Genomic DNA, 16,581 nt, shown 5'->3' with positions numbered 1-16,581 from the left:
TGGTTTTCCAGCACCTTTTTTCCTGCTTCGTTTTTAACCTCAGATCCATAAGGCTATCAAGGCGCAGCTGTGGGTGATAGGAGCACCAGCTTTCTGACCTTGCTGGGGGTATAGTCAGTATTACACAAAAAAGGGCTTTGATGCAGGTCTGTCTTCAGCCCCAAGACCTTCCAGCAGACTCACAAATACCCTGTAGCAATGGGTAGGCATGAAAAAGAAGCCCAGAAGCCAGGACAGCAATATACAATGTAAAGAGAAGAGAGAGATGCGTTGTCAGTATCTAGGATTCCTGGTCTTAAAACAATTGTTGATGAGCACTGACTGCATGAATGGGTCACACTGAGAGCACCAGAACTTTGCTTGTGCAGTTCATGGGAGTAACAGGGAGCACGTCCAATAAACTGTGACTGCAGCCAAAGCAGGAGCCTTTCCATCTCTGAGGGAGATGAATGTCTGTGTAGTACTCAGTCAGTGTCTTACCACACAAGCCAAATTTAGCCCGCAATGAATGTCTATTGCAAGGGTTCCACTGATGAAGTTAAAATCATTTCCAAGTTCATTTGCTTGCTGCAGAACATTTTTCTTCTGTGTGAAAGATGCAAGTGTTCCTAGGCTAAGATCCACAGGGAGGTTTCATTCCAAAGCAAAATCAGGGTTGAGTTGTTAAAAGAGTTCTCAGCAGTCGCAAGCCTGGCAGAAGTCCCATGCATCTCAACAGGGTTGCGATTTCACCCTCTGGCTCTAATGGAGTTATGCCAGCAGAGACATTGGTCCAAACTCCCTATTTCTGTCAGTTGCTCTGTATTTAGTGCTACTGAAGTCCCAAAGTAGATCTTCCCACAAGAAATCTGCCAGCAAGAGCGAAAGCTAATGTGCAATATTGTATTGTACACAGAGATTAAAAATGTACAGAAGCCTGCAAATGCCACCTTTAACCAAGCCTTACCAGGCCATTACCATATGTCTGACAAGCTCCTAAATTAAGCTACAGGTTCAGTCAGCTGTTTTTTAACATTGATGACACTTCAACTCCCTAATGGCACTTCAGTGCCTGTTTAACAAGCAGGCAGTCTGGAGACCCTAGAAGACAGTGGTTTGGTGCCTTCAGCATCTCTTGAGTACACCATATTCAGCCCCAGGGAAATATGGATGACTCCTGGGAAAGCCACACAGATTTGAGAGGAACTTCCTGCAGAAGTCAGTGGGACAAATGCAGTAGGGAATCCTCCACTCTGTTGGGATCCTGTCCTGGCATAGGAACACAGATCCAAGCTGCCTGCTTCCCCCCTGCCTCAGGGCAATGTACCTGCAAGGTGCCTGAAGCAGGAAGGACTGCCAGGTGTCTGATGCCAGGATTTCAGGCAGGTCTGTCTGCCTCCCCACCTGTTAGCTAAGAAAGCTGAATGAGTACCAGGGCACTGTAAATACCACGGGGGGGTGGGAAGCAAGCAAGTGAAGTAAACAATCAGAATGTGCAGCATTCTTATTCTTTCCAGAGGAGCCATGTCCTGCAGCACTAATGTAGCCTTTTCTTCCTGGGCTTTGCACATTTTAGCAGATGTTTTCATCTGAGAACACAGTCCTGCAAGGTGTTCATGGAAGTTCTTCACTTCTCTCTTGTGATGAATCCCACACACATCAGCCAGATGACTTATATGAAATCCCTGATGTGGGGTAGTTCTAGGGTAACTTTCCTGCTCAGCTGTGAATCTGGGCTTGGACTAGAGGACTTTGGATCTAACTTTGCCCCATACAGATGGAGAGCATAGGAGCTAGTGCCTCCATGTCTTTTCCTGTGCACAAGTCTCAAAGATTTGAGGGCTTAAAGCCCACTACGACTTAACAATTGCCATTTCTTGGGTCTCTAGCGAGTGCTGTAGCAAAAAAACAGACCTCCTAGCCTTGCTCCTTCATCAAACTAATCTTTACTTAAAAAGTTTAGCAAGGACAGATGGGGGGGATTAACACTTTCCCTCTGCAGCTGCGCCAGAATAACTCCCACTCTCTTCACAGGAAAACCAGTTCAGTAACTCCTGCTCACATAGGGAAAAGAGATACCAGCTTTACGCAAACAAAAATGTGAAGTGATCCCTTAAACTAACCCCGTTGCCTTGGTTGGTTGGCTGATGCCAGAGACAAACGCTTCCAGTCGGAGGACTAAGGCAGTTCCAGTGATAAACCGAGCTCTGCGCAGACCTCTGCCTTCCCCAGTGAGCTGAGTCACTTGTTTCACACACATGTGACTCTGCACGGGGCAGTTGGCACCAGAGAGTTGTCTGAAGTGGCTCAGAAACCCTTCAAATACCAGCAAGGGCAGCCCTTTCCTATCGGTTTTAGCTGGGGGAGGCAACATTTCAAAAGGCTTTGCTTTCAAATGCCTTTTCCTTTTGCCAGCCCTGTCTCCGTCAGGAGTGATTCCTGCAGGCTAGTCCACCAGTTTGTCCCCTGGCACCCCTGTGGCAGCAGCACATTCCCTTGGAGATGAGAAGGATCTCATAACTCCTTCCACTGTAGGAAGGGTTTTGCTTCTCACCTCCTCTTCAGTGCCTGGAGGAGGTATGCAGACATACCACATCACCCTGTCTGCTGCCTGGCTCCAAAGAGGCTAATGGCCTGGAAGTTCAGTGTTGGTCTTGCATCATCTAATGCTGACCTTCAAAAGAAAAATAGGGGATTTATGTCCAGGAAGGAGGCTTTGAAAATTTAATTTGGTTTGGATTTACTTTTTGTAATAGGGATTTGTGTTTCTTTTCTATATTCCCTTTTCTTTTTTTTTTTCCTGTGCCAATGTCTGCTTTTTCCTGAAAGTTTGTTGGTGGTCTTAACAGTATGGACTTCTACTTTTCTCAAATCTTAAAAAGAAATAGGGTGTGTTAAAAATGGGAAAAAAACTATATTCCCACAGATGTATTCCCTAGGCAGAAAAACCACGTTTTGTCCACGCTGCCACAGAGCTGGATGAAGATGTGATGAGCCCCACCCTGCTCAGGGCCATCACCAGCCCTCCTCCTGGCCTCCCAGGCAGTGCTCCATGTGTGACCACTACAATCCTGTTTGGCAGACAGCGAGCCTGCCATCCTGCTAACAAATCATAAGCAGCTACAGCACCTGGTGGAAAAGTGGGGGTGCAGAGATGAGTAACTGTGGTAATATCAGCCCTACCCTCCATGCTGTGCAAACAACACTGCCATGCTGCCGGTGATGTGGCTTGTAGCTGGCAGGCACCAAGCACTGAGCAAGCTCCTATCTGCAGAAGTGCATGTAGACACAGTCTCAGTTGTTTAGCTCTGTGTTAACAGCAAAAAACAAATCCTAAGTGGACTAAACAAATCTCATCGTGGCAAAGTGCTTCATAAATTACTAATTCAGCCTCTGGCAGACTAATAGGAAATAAAGCTGTTTACCTCAGAGTATGACACATTTTTCTTTCTTGCCTTCTCCCTGTGGCACCTGTAGATAGATTCTGATGTACAAAGCTTTGTGTCAGTGACTAATGAGTACCTAACAGTTGCTGCAGATTTCCATAGGCTGCACATTATCACTGCTATTTAAGACATCAGGAAAGAACCTAAGAATCATCCACCTGGGCCAAAAAAGGATCAGCAGATAAAAAACACTTTCTTTCAGAACATCAAACCTGACGATGCAGCACATTTCAAGTGCCAATGGCAACAAGAAGAGGTTTTGTACCACAGCTTTTGCATTTTCACTTCCATTTTCTGACCATATATAACAACAACATGCCTGCCCAGATGGGATAACAAAGGAAATTGTTCCTTCTGAAAGCCATGAATTTATTTGAAATCAGATGGGTTCTCCAAGTCATCCTGTGGGATAAGCACCTCTGTGAAGGTACTGTTTGAAACCAAGTTGTAGTTTGGGATATTTTAAAACAGGAATTTAAAAAGCCTTACTGACAGTGATGACATGTTTCTAGGAACCATTTTACTGTATCCTGTGTTGTTGCCTGGTGTAGTGGTAGGGTGTGTGGGAGGGAATGGAAAAATAAATGGAGTACAGTGAAAGCTTCCTAGGGCTTCCCAGCTCTTGGACTTGCTGATAACAGACAGTTCAGGAACACATGTTCCCAGATATTCCCGAATAATCCAGGCAGGGCAGTGCAGAATAGCACCGTGCAGTCAGTGAGTCAGTGGGAGCAGGCGCTGCACATTGAATTCAGACACAGCCAAAAGGCTCCCGCTCAGGAGGGCAGCGCGGCCGAGGGGACTGGGCACTGCATAAACCAGGACAGAGCCAGCCAGCTCCTTCTGATCCCACAGCAACTCCAGGCACAGAAGCTGTGCAACAGGCTCTCAGGTTACCAGCCCACGTCACCAGCCTCAGACCAGCTGGGTGATCATTCCCTCCCGGCATCCTCCACCTTCCCGCAGGTTAACCTTTAGAGGCCTGATTTAGGTCTCCAGGAGCTCCTCTGGGAAGACAGTGCCAGTGGAGTAGGCACCACGTGCACAAAGAGGATTTTACCCGGGCTAAAAAAAAGAAAAACAAAAACCCACACAAAACAGTCTGTATCCAATGTCTCAGTGAATGCAGCTTCATTTTAGGAAAGAGGAACATGATTCCTCACTGCTGGGAAAATGGTTATCCCAAGGCTTCAGATGCTTTCTTTCCTTTTATTTAAAGGGGTTTGCCAACTGGATGCACTATTGTAAAACTAGTCCTACCATGAAATAACTATGGTTTCTGTTCTGCTGGGTCTCCTTGACCGATAAAAGGTTTTAATAATAGTACAGTATCAGGTAATGTCTTCACGTTGTGTATCAAGTCACTCCATTCCCTTCCTGTTACTATTACATATATGTAAAGTAGAGCTAAACATTTGGTTCTTGTATGGACTAACTTTTTTGTGGTTTTTTTTACCATGAAGACACTGGTGCTGCCAAGAATATTTCTTGTTGAGGTTGTATTTAAAGCTTTTTGAAGGGTCGTCTTTGCTGCACAGTGATATTAGATAATACTTAATAAATATATATTTTCTGCAAAATGGTAATTAATTATTGGAATTAAGTTTAACAAGCAAATTTAAATAAAAAGTCATGTAGCTGGAGGACCAAAAACTCTTCCAGGTTATTCGGTTTGCAATTGTATTATCTGTTGATGCCATAGTTTCATTAAGTTCTCCAAGCAAGCTAGACTATACTGAAATCTTAGCACACAAGAAAATTACTTTGTATTACAGATATTTCATTACTGATGAAATTAATAGTATCTTATACCTGTTTAGCATCTTCTGCTGGATAGAATCCAAGCATGTTATCAATGCTATATTAATGTAATCTCTTGAAATGATTGTAAATTAATGGATATTTTATGTAGTTAACAGATGAGGAGATATTAAGGCAAGTGGGTACCTTCTCAGTTTGGGACTTGATAGATTTGGGAATAAAATCTACATTTCCCCAATTGTGTTGCAGTGGCTATTTCTTTCCAAAGGAAGCAAACAGCACACTATCAAAATGATCTCACCACTGACAGAAGTAGGAGTAGTACTTCATTCCCTGATGCAAAACATTTTCCTGTGATATCCTCAGTGCATTTTACAGGTAAAGTCAATCTGCCTCTCCCTCCCACAGGAACCCACACACAGAATCTGACTGAGAAAGTACTTACTGGGACATCCGTGTGTCCACAGGAAGTCTCCTGTTTAGTCCAGTTTGCTTACTTCCCATAGGATCATTAGGAGACACATCATCTGCTGGTTGTCATTTAGTCATCACTCTCTTATGACTGAGCTTCAGCTGCTGTGATGCAGTATTGAGAGACATGAACACCTCAATAACATGGTTCACTAACCCCATAAGTAAGTTAGATCCTGATTATCATCAGATGCCATGTAAAGGAAGGTACATAATGAAACACATCATGAATATTTTTGTACAGGTTTTCCATATTCAGGCACATTTTTATCTCATGATATAACAAGAGTTTTTAAAGCATTCATTTAAGCCAGGCTTTAACCAGATGTTAATTTTAGAAGCTGGATGGTACCTTTCTGGTTTTGAAAGCCAGCCTTATATTGGAACTATAAAGAAATTCTGCAATGGACATGTTATATTAAGAAAACTCCCCGTGACATTTGTCAGCCTAGATACCACGGTGAAATCATGGCCAGAGATGTGCATCTGACCATCCCTGTCCCTCTGCAATGCACAGGGACTGTCGGCCAGTAACGCTGAGATCAAGAGGTTTGTTTAGCCTGTCAGAAACCATCTCAGCACAGCCCCTGCCACAACTGCTCACCCTCAGGAAACCCAGCTGAATTTCCAGCAGTGAGAGCCACTGCTGCAGTTCCCCTCAGCCTTCTCTGAAGCCTGCTGAGCAAGGGAGCTCCCTCCTGATGGCCTTTCTGCACACCTGTAGAACCATTGTGTCATTTCTTTCCCTGCTGTTTAATTTTCCAAAATGCATCTGTGCCAACAAAACTGGGTTGTTTTTCCAGTCAGATAAGAAGAAATAGCTTTTCCTACTGCAGTGTGTTCACTTCCGTAGTTGGCAACTGTGACATTTACATACGTTTCTGCAAATCAATGTTGCTGTATTTCTGAACATGAATATCATTAAATCCTGAAGAAGGTTTAAAAAACCCAACCATTCACAGTATTAGCCATTCCAAGTTCTCTCTCTGATCAAACTTGTATCCTCCACCTCTGCATTCACTGAGTCAGGTGGTCACTACTCCAGAGAACACATATCTCAGCTTTGCAGCTCTCCTTAATTAGCAGGTAGCAGAGCAACACGTAATTAGCAATAATTATTGTCTGTTTTCAGCCAAATGATGCACCTGTGGAGGGTGCAGAGAACTCACGTGGAGCATATGTCACACAAGTCACTCCATGCTGGCATTAAGACAATGCAGGCTCTTCCTGGGAGAGCTCCTCAGGTACAGGTTACCCAACTTCTCGGCAGAGAGAAGTGTAAGGTACTCAGATCATCATTTTGATAGTCACCCTCTGAGTTCACGGGGTGGATTTGGCATAGTGTGCAAATCACAGACCAGCTTAAGGTAAAGAGCTTTATAAAAAGCCCCAGGCTTTGTATCAACCATCACTCCCCTCATCCCAGTAGCAACAGTTTTAACAGTGTCAGGAACTCCATTGCTAAGTCCAACAACTGAAATCAGCAGTGGTGGCTGGTGCAAAACGCTTTCTTTCATGTCAAGACCTAAGAGAGGGAAATACTAATTTTTACAAAAGCATGAGTAAAGATATGGCAAAACAGTTTCAGGTCTGTGGGAATTTAATCAGACTGCTTCAGTCTGTTAAATGGAATTAAAAAAAAATACAACAAACAATTGATTTTGGTTTAGCTTGGCATTAACAGGTTCCTACTCAAGTTGCTTGAGTACTTCATAGGAACTACAGTAAATTATTTCATTTCCCCATTCTCCTATATGGACCATGTTCCCCCATTTAATTTTCCATTCCGCTGTCCCCCTTACCAGAGACAGGGCCTCATGTGGTTTCCTTGGCCAGGACACAACACAGGAGTTGCTGCCCTGCTGGAAGTCTTGGCCGTGGAGGAGAATTGAGAACATGGGGTACCCAAGCTCCCAGTTCCCATGGACACTGCCACAGCCTCAGCACTGCAGAGTCATGATCTTTTTCAGCAAGGAAAATGACTATGTTTGTCCCTCCCTTGGGGGAAAATAAGTGTCAAAGCAAAGAGTTTGCCATGGGACAAAATTTGTTGTTAGCAACCCTCCTGCCACAAGCCCAGAGCTGCTCAGCCCCATCCAGAGAAGGTCGGCAGGGCATGAAGGCTGCCCCGCATGTGCCCTGGCAGCAGTGAAAGGGTCAGGCACCAGCAACAACCGGGAAAGCAGGGTGAAAACAAAACCCCAAAACACAGTCTGACATTGAATGCCAGAACACCATCAGTGAAGCTTCCCTGGGCTTCCTCATCAGGACTGACAGTTTTGCACGAATGCTGCCGGCCTCTGCACTGCCCTGTCTCTCCCCCACTACACAGCTGTGCTAGATGGACCAGCACACACCTGAAGCCAGCAACCAAAGGGTTCATTCAGCTTAGGGAGGTATCACTCATTTGAAGAATCAGTCACTAGACACCAGATAGTTTCCACGGCTGGTAATGAAACCATTTTGGACATCCAAAGGGCAGTTTCCTTGCCAAAGTTCAGGAGCTCCTGGCAGCCAGCCCTCCCAGCCCTCCTGCATCCTGCCGTTGCCATGGCAGCACGCAGGATGTGCACCTTAGTGCTTATTAGGCTCCAAGAAGCATTTCCCATGTGAATTGGGCTGCACAATCACAGGCACAGAACTGTTAAGCCATCATGGTATGAAAATTAGCAATGGCCACAATTACCCGAAACTCGAAAAGCTGTAAAAGCGCTTCTCTTCTTTGTGTGTTGGCTGTCCCTATTTAAGGCTTTATCTCTTGACTTCCAAAACACTCCAATGAGCAGTGCCTGCTACTTGGGGACAGCAGGTAAACAGACATCCTTTTTGTTTGACAAAGAAGCCCTCCTCCCTTTCCTTTCCTGTTACAGTAATTCCTTTAATATTTACCCCACATGCAGTGTTTATTCTGCAGTTAGAAGGGAAATTCATCTGCTGTGGCTGTGCTAGTGAACCCCTGGAATTGCCAGCAGTAAATGTAAACTCCAGTGTGACCTCTTGGGTCTGTAAAGCCTTATGCCCTCAATTGTGTCCTGCTGTTTTAGTTTTTTAGGATTCCACAGATGCCAAACATAGTCTTAGTTTACATTAAGTACACTAAAGACACTCCACTGAAGCCAAGAGAACTACTTACACGAGTAGGGCCTACTTGTAGAAAAAGGATTGCTGGTAGAAATAGGGATTAAAAGACTGAAGCCATCAAACTGTAAGTCTCTCTTTTGCTGTGTCAGGTCTTGAGTATGTAAACTGGCCACTGGAGCTGAAAGACTCCCAGGATGACGTTGCCTGGAGATCACAGTCCCACCTACATTCCCCTAAGGTTAGGCTTGAGGCCTTTGAAGTTTGTGCCATTTTGGAGGACACCCAAGCCTAATTACGGCAGGGACTGGGTGCTGCCAAAAGCACAGAAGCTGCTGAAAACGTCTTCATACTCCAATATTGCAAAAGTTGCTTGGTGAATCTGAGCAGTTGGTCCAGGCTCTGGCTCCCAGCAGAGAGGAATATTAAGCAGTGACAGGTAGTGACAAAGCACACATAGCAGTGACCTTTTCAGGGTTGTCACAACACCCTGCACTAGGACAAAGTGTCCACTAGCTGGCTGGCACAAGGGTTTTCCAAAGCACAGGAGGGGTGCATCCTTTGACAAAGTCACTAACAGGTGCAGGGGGACCCAATCAGTTAAATCTCAGACACTTCCAGCAAAGGGAGAACACTGTAATGTTGAGTCATGTCACACAGCCACTACTTTGGACCAGTGACTTGGCTACAGCCTGGGATGCTGCCCTGCTCCTGCTAGTTGGGGCACAGGGAGTTTTGCCCAGACCACAGCCTGAGAGTGTGAGATGAAGTGGCTCTAGTCTCTCTCTCCTAATTTAAACTACAAGCAAGTCTGCCTTTTACAACACATCAATCACCAGTGAACTCAGTGGTCCTCTGTGGTGGCTCCAGCTCTGTCACACACTCTGTAGTGGTGGACATCAGAGCACTGGTGTCTTTGCAGCACAGGGGCTGCTGCTGGTTGGGACTGCCCTGCACACATTGCCTTGGTACCGGTTTCCCTCTGGCCACGCACAATGCACAGCTCCCAGAGAGGACCTGCAGCCTGGTAAAACCTGCTGTGCTGGCAGGAGCCACAACCTCTATGGGGTGGGTAGGGGCAATGAGGAGAAGGTCCACACAGGGATAAAGCAGAGAGCCTTTTCCTAGGAGCCTCCAGCAACAGCAGCATTTCAAACCCCCACACATGTGCAAGTTGATATTTCAGTGCCTGCAGGTTGCTATGGACAACCAAAGATTTCAAAACTGCCTTATGGAGCAGAGCCCCAGTACACTGTACACTGCAGTAACACTTGGCATTTCTATTACCAAGAGCCACATGTTAGAAAGTAAGAAATACTGTCATCACTTTGCAACTGAAGATTTGGAAAGTATGATCACTCCTAGGTGAAACCGATCCCTCATGTAACCCCTGCCCATTGAAATGGTCTAGTACCTGAAATCACCTCCTCAAACATGAAGGCCCTTCAGGTAACCTACACAACGTCAGGGACTGAAGCACAGGCAAACTGTATGGAAACAAATTGTTGGGATAAGAAGAACAGGTTCTAGAGAATGACAGGGGCGTTAATGGGAAGAAAGGTCCGTGAAGTCAAGTTTCCCCATGCCTGTAATCCTGGCTCCTTGCAAAGGGCTCCCCATAGCATGGGTCAAGGCTTGTGTTCCCTGGCCATCCCTTTCCTAGGGAAGAGGATCATCCTTCCCAGCTGGGCAGAGGCATAGCAGGGCTACTCTTACGTGACTGCATAGACAGCAAGTGGCATTTCCAAAGACATACATAGAGCCATGATGAGAAAGACAGGGACAGGGTGCAGAGCCTCTAAGACCCCAGCCAGCCAGCTGGCATCTGCCATGTGCAGCACATCCTCATCTCGTATGGCTTCAGAAATAAAAAAAACCACCCCCCCCCAAGTTCTTTTTCTGGATCTATCTCATGAACATTAACATGGTGTTATTAATGCTGTGCTTCTGGATGCAGGGGTACTGTTACCTGCAGCAACAGTAGGGGAAACGAGGTAAAGTGAAATGGAGTGACCTGCCAACATCAAGTAAGAGGTCTGTGGCAGAGCTACGGCAGACTTAGGTCTCCAGAGCCTGCCGACAGCATTGCAGTTTCTGTCAGGACCAAGACTACTATGACAGGTAGTAATATTACTCCCATTTTAAGATGGTGACAATGCCTGTACAATCTGCAGGCACAGAAATTCCACCCCCATTTCTGTTGCCTTAAGCACAGAAATACACTTTCATTTGCTCTAAAACGAAAACTATGGTACAAAATTATGCAGAATAGCTAATAAAACAACAATCTCTGAACCGTTCTTTGGCTTAGCAAGGGGAAAATCTCAAGGAAAAAGATCTAGGAGTAGATTTTGCTTATCCTTCTCCTTCTATACTCAATGCATGCCCTCATCTCTTTCAGATCTGCAGTGTGCCACCTAATTTATCTTCCCACTGACAGACACAGAGAGCACACATCCATGATTAATGGAGTTTTATACCCAAGGAGTTGGTTACATTGCAGCAGACAATGAGAAATTTGATTACCACTAATACGGTATTGACACAAATGTCAATGTTCTAAGGCACACAATATCATTTTGAATCAAGGATCCCTTTCATTGTTATTACTTCTGTTAGCTTCTTCCAGTTTAATAAGCTGTTGCTCTGTGTGTTACCCAAATACTCCGGACTAAAACTATCTGGGGACAATTTAGTTTTCATGTAACACTTCATTAAGTAGGAGGCACCTTTAACAAAAGGGTGCTGTGTGCTTACATAGCCCTGCTATCATTTAAACACACAGTACTCCAGCCAAAACCAGTGGTCAGCTGATGCCTTTACCTTAGTGATAACTAATCCATTGTTTTATCGAAGTCAAATGTATCAGGAAGTGGAAATAATGGCTTTTTCGTTTTTGTCTCTGGAGAATTGTACTGATCAGATCACTCAAATCTTGATGAGTCAAAAATTAAATTAAGCCCAGTGATCACATCACGCAGCCAGACGGGATTCAGATCCACAGGTGGGATCTCTCCTTGCAAAGGGCTCACCACAGCATGAGCAGAGGCTTCAGCTGGTCAAGGCTTGTGTTCCCCTGGCCACCCCTTCCCTTGGGAAGAGGACTGTCCTTCCCAACTGGGCAGAGGCATAACAGGGCTACCCTGCTGGGGTGTCTGGTACGAGGCTGAAGGGCTTTGGACTCAAACATCTTTCCTGGTTCTGGACTTCCTTGTCAAGGCTGCTGGTTTAGGACTGTGGTGCCTGACCTTACCTCCTGCCTCTCTCCCACACCCATCCCTTCCTCTACATTGCAGAGGCCTAGGAATCTCCCTCCTCTGAAGGATGATAGCTTCAGCTGTTTTCCCTACCTGCCTTTTCATGAGTGCCTTTCATTTCAGTGCTTTCTGATGGTGCCTCCATCATCTTTGGGACCTTCCAAGCACTGCCTGCAAGCCCCAGGTGTTAAATGGCTTTTGGTTTTGCCAGTGGAAATAGGTCCATGAAGAAACTCAGTTACGCTCACTGACCAATCATTAAATTTCCATATCTTCAAGAAGGAATTAGCTTAGCTTCTGACATAAAATTTCAGTAAGGACTAGAAAAATAGGCAGTATGGGAGAAGAAGCAGAGTTTCTGGGGGCTAGGGCTCTTAGTGGCATCCATGCAACCATTAAAGTCCTTAAGCTCAGCATGGAGGCTGCTCAAGAAGTTATACCAAGCCTTGAGGCTGATCTCATTTCTGTCCAGAAACTAGAGCCAAGCAGAGGGAGCAGAGCAGAAGACAGGGGAGAGACAAGTGTTATGATCAAGTGGAAAAGTTCACGCATCACTTTAAACTTTATACCTGTTCTTCAAGAACAAACAGGCAAAACAAACACAACAGACCTTACCTGGGAAAAACCCAAGTGGAAGTCGGCAAGACCAAAGAACTTTAAGAGCTAAAGAAATTGAAAAAAAACCTCTCCATACTTTTTGTCAATATATTAAAAGCTCAGAGTCTGTGAACATTTATAACCACCTGAATGGAGCAAAGTATAAGATAAAAAAGCACTGTGAGGCAGCTAAATAATGTCCTTGTCTCAGTCCTGCTGCAGGATGCAATAGGGTGGCATCTGCATCCAACCTCCTTGTCCATCCAACTCCAGCTGGAGTGATGGACTGGGGACTGTCTTAGCTGAAAATAAAGCATGCCAATAAAGGAAAGCTGAACTGTTTGAACAAGTGAGTGAATCATTCATGCTGCTGGTATCAACTCCGTTAAAACAACCATCTGCTTTTCTTCTTTTGACATTATGGCCTTTGACTTGTTTAATCTGATAAACATGTTACACCTGCTGGCCAGCAATACTTAGGTAGAGATTTCTTTCTTTCTGAAGACCTAGATATTCTCACAACCCGGTTGTTATCCTGGATTTACTATTTACTGATGACAGCATATTTAAAATCCAAAAGGAAGAAACTGAGTCACAAAGAAGAACAATTGGATACTACCTTCAGGCTTTGGAGAGAATAAGTTCTATAAATCAGGAATACAGTCCAATAGACTAGAGAGAAAAAGGCTGATTTGGAATCTGCCTGGGTGCTCTCCAGCCATGGAAAGTCAGAGGACAGCTCTGCTCTTCACCACCTCCAGGTCATATTCCAATTCCCAGAATATTAAAGGAAGAGGACAAAGTTCACTACATGAATGGCTGGCCGTTAGTTCAATCTGTTAAACAATCAGAGACAAGAGCTACAATTACACCAGTGAATATAAGAATTGTATGTAAATGCCATCCATTTCACACTGCAGGCTATGAAACAGGCAACAGCTGTGATGAGGAAAAACATTCCCTTCCTCATCACTGGAGATTTAAAAAAACCAAGTTAGACAAGAACCTGCCTGGTGAAAGGCAAATCCAGTCATGCCCTGGGACAAAGGGGTAGCCTAGATGACTTAGAGAATGTTATCCAAGCCCTATTTGCTACAGTCATGCATGTGCAGCACTTCCCCACTGCAGTACTGACTGTCCAGAAGTCTGTGTCTGCTGGCAGATAAGATCATGGTTACTACAGTAACCACGCTGGTTTTCTTTTCTGAGGAATAGACAGAGGAGGGTTTTTTTCCTCAAACTGTAAGTATGCTCAGCTCACATGCTTAAAAGCCTGCTGCTGCCAGGCTCTGCAAACATGCCCTGAACAGCATTAACAGCAGTGTTTGGTCCGGGTGTGGGCAGTGGTGGCACCCTCAGTACGGAGCTACAGAGCTTAGCACTGCGCTTCCAAGAATTTAAAAAAAAAAAAAAAAAAGCCCCCACAAATCTCCTCCCTCCAGATGCAATGCTCAGGTTTTAAAAATTGCAAATTAAAACCTAACTGGGATAGGTACAGAGACAGAGAACTGTGATAACCAAGAGAATTAAGGGTTTTCATTGACAGGTTGAGAACAAGCTTGGTGTGAGACTGGGAACTGCTGTATGCCCTGTAAATCAGATGTGTGGGCCGCCCTCTGCAGTGTACCATTAGACTGCACTTGGCTGGCATGTTCCTAAGTCACTAGAGCTACTTTAAAATTCGAATTGGACATGTAATTTACCGCCACACTTACCCATACCATTTGAATCTGAGTGTGAGAGCCTGATCTGACACATTTATCCGTCTTTGCTTTAGACATATCTCCGTTGCTTTAAGTTTACTTTCTGTAACAGATAAATAAATGCTATTTTTCCCTTGCTAACCCACTACCCCTCTATTGGTACTCATATTTCTGACAGGGAAAGTTTCTAATGCTTCTAATACTCCAGTCCTTACTCAGGAAGACAGTACTTTTGAAAAATTAATTTTGAATCATCAATCTTGGCCTGAAATTGAAGTGATGGAGCCTTTAGTCACCCCAGATGAGCATTAAATGCTCACCAGTAAGAGCAAAGGCTTTCTAAACTGGCCCTCACTCTGCAAGTGTGACTCCTGTCCCAGCACTGATCAACTTGAGAGATAATCCCAAGGATATTTCTATTGCTGAGTTAGTCTGACATTTTGTGTGAATTTATTGGTGCCTGGTTTTATGCCTTGTATCCCATTTTCATTGCCATATGTAAAATTTGGGGTTTTTTTCCCCCTTTCCATGAAAGTCTACCACTGGGGTGTGCTTCTTTGTACTGGGCACATCTAACAGGATCGCAAACACCTTTTACCCAGCACATAGTTTTCCATCCTATTATATTTATGTCTGCTTGACTTTCTCTGCCAGCACATTTGTTGAGAAAATAACAGCCCTCAGGGGCAGATATTTTTTATATTTTCTTCATGCCTAAAATAATTGTATCTACTTATTAAAAACCTCACTGACAGTATGATACAATAACCTTTGTGATTTATTTATCTTTCAGTGAGCTTTAGAGAGAGCTACTGCCTCTTTTCCGACTTTGTGCTGTATAGTCCATCATCAAATGCGGTGCTGCGCTCTGATGTTTGCAACATACTACAACAAGAAATTGGTCTTTGAATTACATTTATTCTGCTCTTATCTAGTTGATTTACTGGTTCCTCAAATATTTGCTTCTTTATACTATCTTAATTGAGGATTCTTCCTGCCTGTATTTTCTTTCACTGCTATTCTGTAGAGAACAACACTCTCCAAACTGCATCTTCCCCATTTTCTGTGCACACCACCATACCTGTTTTTTTCCATCAGTTTAGTCTTTAAAAAAATCCAAGTAAAAGATTTCAAGGGTATCAAAACTGGCTGAATTCTATAATGCATTTTTTCCTTTCCCCAAGGAAGGCCTGCCTTCTGAAGGCACAAGCAAAACATAGGCAGTAAGGAATCTCCTTAAGGTCCCTTGTCCTTGCCTTTTTCTTGTCCAGTATTTTTCTGATAACTTGGCATGCAAGACAAAGAGCCTACTAGTTGTGGCTTTGTTTATATTTTCCAGTAGACATGCCTGAAAATATGACCAAAACCTCACCAGTTCCTGCTCTGTTCCTGCCATTCTGGCTTGGAGTGACTCAACCATAATCAACATTCCACTGGTATAGTGCAGATCAACATCTGGCCCCTCCACCTGCCCAAAGCAATGTTTGATACACCCAAAATCAAGAAGTTTAGCCTTCCTGTGGTGTCAAAAAAGCACTTGTTCCCTCTGTATGGGGTATCACAGACATGCTGACTGATGGCACTGTTGGATAGGGCTCACTGCAAAGCAGCTCCTTCACTCTGTGCCTTGCTGCTGAGAGATTGGTAGTACCTACTGTGGTGAATTTATTCCTGGAACTGACTAGGTGGGCTGATCCCAGCATTGCTCCACATCTGTTGTGCAGATCAGCCTCGGGGGGCACTGGTACTTCTTTGGAAGAGGCTGCTTATTCCAGATCCCTGCCCTGCAGTGGTCTTGGTTGTGTGCTGAGGCTCTCACAGAGACCAGCTTGGAAAGCAGGAAGAGCCCCCAGCAGACTGGAACAGCAGAGACAAGGTTTTGCCAAACAAACAATGAAGCTCTGCTAGCTCAGCCTCACTATCAGTTGGATCTGTACCTGTGAATGAAAAGCAGATGAAAAATCTAAAAATTTAATCTGTTGGGTTGTATTTGTTTTTTCTATCAGGTAACTGGAGTAAGGGATCTCTCATCACAGAGGAGACTAACAACCCAAAATTGTAAGTAAGCAGTAGCAAAAAAGCAAAACAGAAAAGGTTCTTCCAGAAAAATACCAAACAGAAGAGACAATTCTTAAATAGAGAAGAGGCAAACACACATGGAGCTGGTGCCACTCAAGGGCAATGACTGAGAACTTCACTTTATGCTCTCTCCTGTGCTGTTCCAACCTCTTACATAAAGTAGTATTTATTGGCAAGGATTTACACAGATAAATTTTAAGCATTTCTTTA

At 44.4% G+C, this 16,581-nt stretch overlaps 1 long non-coding RNA gene across 1 annotated transcript; it reads right to left on the bottom strand.

Annotated features, from left to right (window-relative positions):
* Positions 1 to 3,753: 3,753 nt before the first annotated feature.
* LOC115307448 lies at positions 3,754 to 8,846 on the bottom strand. The gene is made up of 3 exons (XR_003915777.1): positions 8,791 to 8,846; positions 5,632 to 5,762; positions 3,754 to 4,490 (listed from the first exon to the last, which is right to left on the bottom strand). It is a non-coding gene; the product is annotated as an uncharacterized LOC115307448 (long non-coding RNA).
* Between the last annotated feature and the right edge of the window lie 7,735 nt (positions 8,847 to 16,581).

This window comes from Manacus vitellinus, unplaced genomic scaffold (genome assembly GCF_001715985.3).
Source record: "Manacus vitellinus isolate BGI_N305 unplaced genomic scaffold, ASM171598v3 scaffold_20_pilon, whole genome shotgun sequence".
Classification (NCBI taxonomy): domain Eukaryota; kingdom Metazoa; phylum Chordata; class Aves; order Passeriformes; family Pipridae; genus Manacus; species Manacus vitellinus.
Note: the sequence above shows the minus strand (reverse complement) of the source record. Positions and strands in the feature narration are given on the sequence as shown.